We start from the raw sequence: 9,016 nt of genomic DNA on the forward strand, positions 1-9,016 counted from the left end.
AAAAAAAAAAAAAAAGAAATTGAGAATAAGCTATATATTCTTAATTATGATGCTGTAAAAGACTTTGCATTCCTATCAGCTCTCAGCTAGTTACCTTTCTCCCTTTTCTGTAATAGGAGAGAACTGAGTGGCCTTCCTTTAACTTCCTGCATAGACCACTATGTATACTAGGTTGCCTTTCAAAGTAAGGCCACCTCTAGTTAGATGTCGTTCAAGCTCCCCCAGAAACAAGGAATACAGTGCTGTTTACAGAGAATGACTTTGTTTGATATAATATAGTCTTTGCTAGGTAATGTCAGGAGAAAAAGGGTTCCAAGGGGAGAAAGGCAACAAGTGTTGATAAGGGAAGATCATCTGGGAGTTCCCCCACCTGAAATCCTGATCATCACCTTGGGCCAGCAACCTGAGAAATGAGACATTCTATGCCTGTGCTAGAATTTGCGGCCAGACGGAAGACAAGCAACCAGGTTGTTATCCTAATGAGAGTGTGTGCCTGTGTGCACATAGGTTGTTAATCTGGAAGCTCCGGCTTTTTCCAGGTGTAAGTATAAGGCAAAGGCTTGTGGGGCTAGCAGTTCCAACTCTTTAGGGGTAGAGGCAGGAGGACTAGGTCTTCAAGTTCACCCTTAACTACACAGTGCCTTCAAGGACAACTTATGCATAAGACCCTGCATAAAATAACTCTTTAACTACATGGGATGGGGGTGTCAGAGAGTTTAAAGATTAAGAGCACTTATTTTTCGCAGAGGACCAGGGGTCAATTCCTGGCCGCACATGGGGGCTCACAACTATACCTCCAAGGGCACTAGGCATACCATGTGGTACACATGCAATCAAAACAGGCATAAATTCAAGCAAATCTTAATAAAACAACAACCAGGAAAGGAACAGTGAAAGAGGATGAGTGACAGAAGTGACAGAAGGCTTGGCAGCCTGAGGGTTACTTTACCTGAGCAGCCAGCAAGTTCAGTGGTCAGAGCTGGTAAGAGACTTGTTGGAATGTAGACAGAGAAGTCTGATCAATACACCGGTCCCTCACTATGGATATTGGTTGAGGCCCATGCTCAACCTACCTTTGAGATATCCTACCTTTGTAAATGTTCTAAGCCCATATCAAAGAGTGTAGTGACCACATAAGACTGAAACCTGTTCTGCCTTATACTTCATTCTGGGAATACTGAACATCTAGTTTTTATTAAAACAAAGGACTAATTTATAGTGTATTGTCTGGAGACTAATGATTTAAAAAAAAGCAGTACAAATAAAGCCCCCCCCCCAATATTTTTTGCCTTTAGTCTTTTTTAGGCACGTTATAGCCTATCACGACTATCAAGAGGCCAACTATGGGAGGCATCAGACATAGATAGGCTGATGACCTCTCTTAACCTCTTATTCTATCTGAATCTTATACATCTTATGTATCGGTTATACATGGCCAGGCGGTGGTGGCGCACACCTTTAATCTTAGCACTTGGGAGGCAGAGAAACCCTGTCTCGAAAAAAAACAAAAAACCTAGTATATAATGTCCACCATTTGTGACACAGAGAACAGTAGGAAACAATGATAATTAAGTTCTTAAGTTAAAGAACAGATTAGAAACTTTGGCAAAGATCCATCAGAATTGGTCCCCCAGTACTGTCACTGTGAGCTACATCAGAGGCTTGAAAATGGAAAGTACACGATGGACCCCTTCATCAGCCCTTCACATGGGCACATGAATATTCACGTTTCCACACTTCTACATAATGCTGCATTTCTTGGTTTTATTTGAAACAGTGCATATTTTAAGCATTTTATGGAAGGATTTTACACTTGTCATTTACACAAATTACAAGGTTCAGCTTAAAGTCTTTAAAAAAATTCTAAAAATCCAGCCCATGTGCAGCACAAGAATATGCAAAACTACTTTACAGTATACACACTTTTTATCAAAGGAGATACAAAATTCTGGCTTGTAGTTTTAGACAAATACAAGAAGCTTCAAACTAGACACAAAGGGTTAACATTAATTCTCAATTATAAGTCTGCACTTTTGTGTTGTATTTCTCTGAGATGTAAATACCAAATTCCTAAGAGATTTTAACATTTTCTTTTTCAAAGAAAACCTGACACATTTCCAGTAAACAAGTCCCTCTCAATTTGCTTAATCCCCAACCAGTTTACTCTTTCCTCTCTTAGTGCCAGAGACCATGCACCCATGAGGAACAGACCCTGACAGTAACTGTTTCAATGCAAAACTCCGAAGAGCTGTAACAGATGTGAATACAGCATGTTTTGCTGTATTCTGATGAGTACCCTTAACATTTAGGAACCTTACTTACACTGTGTGACTAACTGCTCAACATAGAGTTCACTGGATTCCAGCAATGACGTTTTGGTGGTGACAAACTGGTGGCCCTAAGTCAAACTTGTAAATAGAATATAGCACTGATTGAATGAGGGACCTGACTGACGGTATGCATAGATGCTCTGTCAGCAGATTGGAGGCAACAGGAAGAGCAGGGCTTTTACGCCCTTTCAAGAAATATTGTTTCTATCATTGGTATTCACTGTTCTCTAGCCATCTTCTGACACCTAAACATGTACATGTAAAATACTTAAAAGAAGCCCACCTTTCACCCAGAATCAATTTATAGCCAACTCTCACTTATCTATGAGAACCTAATTGACATACTATCAATGACTTTCATTCTGGAGAGTTGATACTTCAAGTGATTTTACTCATCCCAGCAAGACCAAGTCATAATGCAAACAGAGCAGCAGTCCCACTAGGATTTGGGTACAAGCCAAGCGGCAACAGTGGAGACAGGCAAAACACCTGAGGAGGATAAGAGAAAATTAATTTCAAATGTCTCCTCATTCTTGCACATGTCCATAGTCCTATAAACCGAGCACCTGAGGCACAGTCACTATTTTACATAGATAAGGGAGAGTTGGCTGTAGTCATGTCCTTCTGTGACTTTAGCCCTTTCACATAAAAATTCCTAAGAAAGCAAAGCATGATAAAAAGATAAGACTTACATAAGACATCTAAAAGCATTTATTTTATGCAAAAAATTAAATAGGATTATGTGCACAGAAATACTGTACACATTATCTATGATGAACAATGAATGCCAAGGAATACAATATTGTAACAGTTGTCTGTAAAATAAAAATAAAAACTGAGCCCCAATTATCAGACAAAAATAAAAGGCCTATTTCCCAACAGCATGGTGCCAGACGTCGAGAGCACATCTCTGTTCCTCACAAAGCTGCCAGTGTCCATCTCCTGATATTTCCAAAAAACAAAACAAAACAAACCCTAAAAACAAAACCAACCTTTTTTTACATTAATAATAAAAATCTGGTGACAATTATAAAACCAAATCCCGGACAGTCTTTACTCCCTGAAAACTCCAATTATTCCATCATAATCATAGGAATCAAAACCATTTTAAAGTGATATGCCTTATGAAACAATATGTACATTTATTGCAAATTATATTAAACTAAAATGGGAGAAATCATAATATGAAGTGTTTACTACTTGCAGATCAATAATTTTAATTATTTTCTCATTCTGATAAAAATCAGAAAGCAACATTTATAAAATTGCCACATTACTTTTCATAGCAGGGAACAGAAATCTGTACATCTCATTTTTTGCAGAAAAGTAGACAGGCAGAAAGAATAATACATAAGTTTCCAAAAGGAAAACGAAGAAATATGTCATCTGCTCTCTCTTGTAAAGCCTCAGTTCAGTAGACACCTGCTCTCCTGTGTGGCGTGGGGTTCTTGGCTCTAGGATGGACCAGTTCTCAGCATCAGTGAATGAACGCCCTGTTCCTCTCTAAAATGAAATCTGCAGCATGGAAAAAATGGTTACTATGCCTTTAAGTTCCAGGTATGCAGGACCTGGAACCAAGTGTTAAGCAATTTGCTTAATTATTGACTTTTCACAGGAAAAGTCCGGGGGAGGGAAGAACAGAGATGCTCTTAGCCTCTCTAGAGTCTGCTGTACATCTCACCAGAGGACTTAGGCTGTGTAAAAAGGAAGGCTAGCTTCGTTCAGTTTTCAAGGCAGAAAGTGTGTATTTGAAGTGAGCTTCGTTTTCTGTTTGGGGACATTAGAATCCAAGTTTCTACAGAACCTGGACTCTGCTTCCGTTTGGCCTTCATTTTCTCCTTTTACCTTGGGAACAGAAGAACACAAAGTTAGAACCATCTAAGTTTGTGAAATAAAACTTCAGGGGATCATCCATTAAGCTACATAAAACTAAAGACCAATATGCAAGTTTCTGTTCTATAGCCAAGTTCTGTGGTCAGGACTAATCTGTTTAAAATGTTAAAACTGTTCATCTCAAATAACTACAGATTTTCAATCAATTCTTTCAAAAATGAAATTATAGGACAAAATACTATACATTAGGCAGTAAATTTACAAATAACAAGGGTACATTTTGGTGAGAGAGAGGGAGGAGAGGAAGGAGAAAAAGAAGAAAAAAATAAAAACAAAAAAGGAGAAGTCCAGATCCTTGAACTCAAAGACCTACACATAGCATGCTAGGCAGATACGCATCTAAACAAAACTGCTATTCATTACCGAAGAGACATTCTTTAAGTTCAACTTTCCTATAAATACTAAATATGAAGACTGTCCGCCATCGTCTTGCCCATTAGTTGAACGTCTGCTGATCTGCCTCCATCTTGGAGGACTACAGGCATGGTGCCTGATGCCTGCTCTCATGCTGAGGGTCAAGGCGGGATCTCTGTGAATGCTAGGCAAGCATCCAGTGTAGCAGTGTGTGAGCCACCTCCACTGATATTCATTCACTGATATTCTTCCTTAATGGAAGAATCTGGACTGGAGTGTAAGCAAAACATATTAAGAATCAGTGATATTTACTAGTATTTTGTGTTTATGCTTGTCTTTTATTTTTACATTTTAAAATTCATTCTAATGGCTAGAGATAGCTTGGTGAATAAGAGCAGAGGACCCAGGTTTGACATTACAGTTAGTTCTCTTTGCACTATGTGGGATGTGGGGAGGTGGAGTCACAACTCAGTTGTCAAGAGTTGGCAGGAAGTTCCTTTATAGGCTGCGTCATCAGTACCTTGTTTCTGAATTAAAAAAAAAAAAAAAAAGTCTGAGAACTAGCCAGCCTTGAACTCGGAGATCTGCCTGCCTCTGGGTCTCAGGTGTGGGAATAAAGGTGTGAGCCACTCTCACTGACTTTTGTTTCTGGTTTTTGTTTGTTTTTTTTTTTTTAAAGACAGGGTTTTGTGATGTAACTCAGGCTGACCTGGAACTCACAATATTACTTTCAATGCAGAACTTAGTGAACAGTGTGCCTTTAGCTAATAGTTCCAATACACAATAGAAAGTAATTCGACTAAAGAAACATCATCCTGGAGCAATTAAACTTACAGCCAAGACAAACATCTGCTGCTAAGATACTGTTGCTTTACCTGACAGCGGTGCTATAATGGCTGAGTCTTAGAAATGTTCCAGAGGACAAACTATTGTAAATGCAGATTAAAACAAGGAAAGGACACTTACTGGTCCTCATTTACAGAATGCTGTTGGAAAACCCTCCTCTGACCTATGCACACACATGTGCGTACAAATGCATGAATACACATGAACACACACACACACCACAGAGACAAGCACACATGCACTGTAGAATGGCTGAAGAGGTGGCTCATAGATTATGGTACCTCCTGCTCTTCCTGAGGACCTAACTTTACAACCACAGCAGAAGCTTACAAATGCCTGTAACTCCAGCTCCAAGGGATTAGATACTTTAAAAAAAAAAAAAAATTATTGTATATGGGTACACTGTTGCTGTTTTCAGACATACCAGAAGAAGTCGTTGGATTCCATTTCAGACGGTTGTGAGCCATCATGTGGCTGCTGAGAATTGAACTCAGGACGACCTCTGAGTTAGTCAGTGCTCTTAACCGCTGAGCCATCTCTCCAGCCCAATTAGATACTTTTTTTCCTGACATCTGTAGGCACCCCTACATCCCTACATGCATGGCATATAGATAGATACACGCACACAAAATAAACAGAAAATACAAAAACAAACAAACAAACAGCACAAGGTCTAAATGGTTAAGAGACCTGGCTGCTTTACCAAAGGACCCAGGCTCAATTTCCAGAACCCACATGGCAGCTCACAACTGTCTATTACTTTAGGTCCTGGGCATGTGACATTCTCACAGACATACATACAGTCAAACTTCCAATGCACATAATACACAAATAAATTAAAATAAAGTGCATGGTCATCCTTCAGTGCAAGGCCAGGCCAGTTAATGTGAGAATCTGAAATAAAAAAGTAGGGATGGAGAGATGGCTCAGCAACTGAGAGCACTGTGACTGCTCTTCAGAGGTCCTGAGTTCAATTCCAAGCAGCCATATTAATTAAATAAGCTACACAAACAAACAAACCAAAAGAAAACTCTTTCAGGTGAGTAAGGTGACACCTGCTGATGCACTCAGTATTTAGGGTCAGAGTCATTCTAGATCACACAATGAGTTTGAGGGCATTTTCCCCCTAAGTAAAAAGTTGGATATGGTTAGTCATGACTGAAAGTCTAGCATTTGACATGCAGTGAAAGGCAAAGTGCTGTGAATTAGAACCCAGCTTGTCTACAAAGGGATTTCCAAGCTAGCCAGTGCTATAAAGTGAGACTTGATTCAATAAAATAAGTAAAATCAAGAGGGTCAGAAACAATACAAGGAGAAATACAAAACACTGAACACGGACGGTGTAAAAGATATTTCAAAATAACTCACTCAGAAAAGAAACATCTGCAGCTACCACTGTTAGCAGCCTACTGAGGTGGGCAGGATTTATTTGAAATAATGGCCACACTTCCTTATTCCTTCAGTAGGGCTGTACTAATATACTTGCAACAACTTTTCCTATTACTAGTATTATTACTAATATTACACTTACACACACACACACACAAATATATCAGACATTATACCATGTACCCATTATACCAGTGGTTTTCAACTTTCCTAATGCTGTAGCTCTTTAATACAGTTCCTCTTTTCTTGTGATCCCCCATAGTAGTTTGTTACTACTTCATAGCTGTAATGAAGTTACCCGAATGCTGAGGGCCCCGCCCGCCTTACAGGGAACTCATCAGCTTCAGCACTGCTGGTTGTTTATCCACTCTTATGCCTGCCACTCCGCTCTTTCCTTTGGTTCTTTTCACTAAACCTGAAGCTGGGGGCTTTTCTTTCTCTATGTATGCTCTGAAGAAAGCTGGCTTAGAGTCTAGTTTAAAATGGGATTGTGTTAAATTTTTGATGTTTACTTAACAGTTACTAAATCTTCAAAGGACAGTATTTTAGGATCACAACATTGAGCCATCCTGTGTTCAATCCTGCTCCCTCACTGCTTTGAGTTTGAATGCACTAACACACACATGAAGCTCAGCATCACAGAAGTCGTCACTCACAGAAGTCTACTAGCATTTTAACAGGTTCCACAGACCTGAGCTCAAAACGGAAAACTATGAAATGCTAAAAAGAGACGCTGGCCTGAGGACGATGCGTGGGAGACTACATAGCAGCTCTAGGGGAGGGATGTGCTCAAGAATACAGACCCTTACAAATATCACAGGAAATTACCTTCTTTCTCTCTCTACCCTTCTCTGTCTCTCTATCTCTTCTTTTTCAAGTCTTATTTATGTAGGCTAAACTGGCCTCAAACCAGACACGGGTGACCCTGAATTTCTATGTGTCACAGTTAGAAGGTGCTGGGAACAAAGCCTAGGACACTGCGCAATAGGCAAACCATTCTATCAACTGAGATGCATTCTCAGCTCCTATTTTCAGGACTGTATATAATAAACGTAGCAGCATAAAGGCATGGTGGCTCATGTCTATAAACCTAGCACTTGAGTGACCAAACCAAAAAGACTGCCAAGAGTTAAAGGTCAGTTTTGACTAAAATGCGATTTCCAGGACATCATAGTCTAGAATGAGACTGTGTCTCAAAAAACAACAACAACCCAAAAGCAAACAAAGAAAAAAACCAACCAACCAACAACATTTAAAAAAAAAGTACTCACAAGTGCCAACTAGGCATGGTAGCACATGCCTTTAATCCCAGTTCTTAGGAAGGAGAGACAGTTCCAAGGTCAGCATGGTCTACAAAGTGAGTTCTAGGACAAGCACTGCTATAAAGAGAAACCCTATCTCAAAAAGCCAACAACCAACAAAATAAAACAAACAACAAAACAAGAAAATCTATAAATCTCTAAAACATCAATCTGAAATGATTCTGCTTTCCAGAATCAGAGAATAAACAGTCAACTCATATTTTTATGCAGCAAACCATTTTCAGCACACATGTCCGTGGAGTTTTGTACATTCATTCACACCAGACCATCATCACCTAGTTCCACCTTCCCAGCATGCTTAGCTGAAACTTTATACATGCTCCCTAAGGTCTGTCTGTCCCCTTAGTCTCCAAGAGCCACTCCTAAAGAATCCTTAGAGGCTGCGAATCACAGGCCCAGCTGCAGCCCAGCACACATGAGGACAAAGCAGGAGGCCTGCCCTAGATCAAATCAAGGCTTGTCATCATCATCAACAACAACAACAGAAACCAGGAATTTTGTCAACAACAACAAAAATCCTGAATTTTGTCCTTTCAAGACTGGTTTATTTAATTTTGCATAATGCCCTCAAGGTTCATCCATTTCATAGAATTCAGAAGTAATTAAAAACGGGTTTAATTCTTCTCCCCTATCCCTCCCCTCCTTGCCCTCCTTCCCCACTTTTTAAAGACAAAGTCTTGGCTACACAGCCCAGGGTGGTTTTAAACTCATAACCCCCTTTCTGCCTCCAAGGGCTGGGTTACATGTGTGCACCATCACACTCATTTTTTACATTTACTATAGCAATACACATAATGAAGGTGCTTGCTATTTCCGATACAATGGGTAATGTGGGGGAAGCATGCTCCTCCAGACTTTTCCCATTTTAGACAAGATGAGTAC

The sequence above is a fragment of the Mus caroli genome, chromosome 5, assembly GCF_900094665.2.
Source record: "Mus caroli chromosome 5, CAROLI_EIJ_v1.1, whole genome shotgun sequence".
NCBI classification, from domain to species: Eukaryota; Metazoa; Chordata; class Mammalia; order Rodentia; family Muridae; genus Mus; species Mus caroli.